The sequence below is a fragment of the Ipomoea triloba genome, chromosome 3 (assembly GCF_003576645.1).
Source record: "Ipomoea triloba cultivar NCNSP0323 chromosome 3, ASM357664v1".
Classification (NCBI taxonomy): domain Eukaryota; kingdom Viridiplantae; phylum Streptophyta; class Magnoliopsida; order Solanales; family Convolvulaceae; genus Ipomoea; species Ipomoea triloba.
The window spans coordinates 21,880,452-21,882,456 of NC_044918.1; the positions used below are offsets into that span (position 1 = coordinate 21,880,452).

At 34.3% G+C, this 2,005-nt stretch overlaps 1 protein-coding gene across 1 annotated transcript in view; it reads right to left on the bottom strand.

Annotated features, from left to right (window-relative positions):
- The window catches only part of LOC116012270 (probable trehalose-phosphate phosphatase 3), a 9,144-nt gene extending 7,503 nt beyond the window's left edge, over positions 1-1,641 (bottom strand). Inside the window, exon 1 of the mRNA XM_031251773.1 lies at positions 1,620-1,641. The gene's annotated coding sequence lies outside the window, so the exon portion shown is untranslated. The remainder of the gene's footprint in view (positions 1-1,619) is intronic.
- Positions 1,642-2,005: the final 364 nt, after the last annotated feature.

The window sequence follows — 2,005 nt, forward strand, 5'->3', positions numbered from 1 at the left end:
TATATATATATATATATATATATATATATATATATATATATATATATATATATATATATATATATATATATATATATATATATATATATATATATATATATATATATATATATATATATATATAGTATAATAGAAACTCTCAAACAATTCAATTATAATCAAATAAGAACTATACATGGAATACATAATTTTGAATGATAAATATATTCTAAATGATAATAAATTTGCTGAAAATTGTAACAGAATAATTTTTTTAAGAAAAAAAATAAGTTGCTTTTCGGAAGACCATAAAACAAGGCGTAGAACTCTAGAGGGCTAGAAGGCACCTCTCAAGTCTCAACCGCATAACTAACTAAAAATAGAAAAAGATGACTAGGTAGTTTAAAAGAAAGATCACGAACATTTAAATTAACAAAATTTTGATTTTTTTTCCTAAAAATAGAAAAGATGATGAGATTTAAGTAATATAAATCGATTCAGCAACAGAAAAATAAAATAAAATTATCAAAGCAACCAGGCTCCTTTCAATTATTTTTAAAAAATAAATTGCCAAAACAGATATATTGTAGAAAATTATTTTAAAATTTACTTAATAGTAAAACTACCTAAAGAAATAACTCCGTATGATACGTGTACTTATAGCATCACGTACGTAACAATCTGTCTCACAAATATTCATAATGCTTAAAGGAACAAATTAAAGCTAAATTATGGGTTCTTGTCAAGAACTGTTATGACCTATGGTGTCAACCGCGAGCCGAAGTAATACAGGCGTGGTTGAGGCCGCTCATCAGTGGGTCATCAATCGCCATCAGTGAAACATCTAAACGAAATTTGTACTTTAGTGGGCCTACCCAGTCAAAATCAAAAACCAGTCCAGTCAGATATAGACCCTAGCACAAACCACGTGTGGAGTGCATATACCACACGTATCGATCTCTCATGGAAAGTGAGGTTAACCGTAAAACCCACCGAATCTAAGGGTATCAGCCATCAGCTCGCCTCGTCGGCGAGTGACGACGAACATCGCCGCCGGAGCGGTCGTACTTAGCCACTTCGCCCTCACGCGCACCAAAAGCGCGTGGCTTAAACGTGGGCCCTATTTGCTCCTCCCTAAGAAGAACAAACAAACTGCCAACCGTTTTTTTTTTCTTCCAGCTTTATAATGTATATCCTCGAAGCTAAAATGCGCCAGAAAGACACAAAAATAGATGAAAATTGAAACTTATGGCGTTTGAACGGTGAGCGTGAACGCAAAACTCGCCAACCGCCATCATCGGAAAATTCAAGGCCAATGAACAGAAATGTCTCGTCTCGATCGACGACGATCGTTTATCTCTCTCTCTACGAAATGAGGAAAGCAGTTTCCATCAAAAGTGCTTTGAAACAAAAGAGCGAAAAATCACAAAATTTCACACCTTGATTCCGAATAGATGTATTTGAAAATCTAAAATCGCATTTACGGAAGACGAAAGATCTGAAAATTGCTTGAAAAATAATTCGCCAAGCATTATCGTAGCAGAGTAGGTTGTGATCGATCTACGAGTTATGCATAAACGCATACACATATAACACATTCATACATATATGTAAATAACAAATCAACAAAGATACCTTACTGAATTTCGCCCGCGGTGGAGGAGAAAGACGGAACTGTGTTGAAAACGAAAATGAGTTTCAGAATCGGAGAAAGAGAGAAGGGAGAGCTGAGTGGAAGCGGATGTGAGTTTATATAGATAGGGGGAGAGGGGTTTAAGCTGGATAAATTTCCCAAAATGCCATCCACGATTCCACGTCATTTACAGTCAATATGACACAGATACCGAAATTTACGAAATTACCATTAAATATGTTGTAACATTCTTTTTTTTTTTTTTTTGAATACAACTGACCCTATTACATTGTAGTATCTGTTCATCTATACTTTTCTTAACCTGTTGGAGAACAAAGAGTCAATTTCGATATCTCCTTTCATTTGAGGGAGGCCACTACATGCCATTTGAAC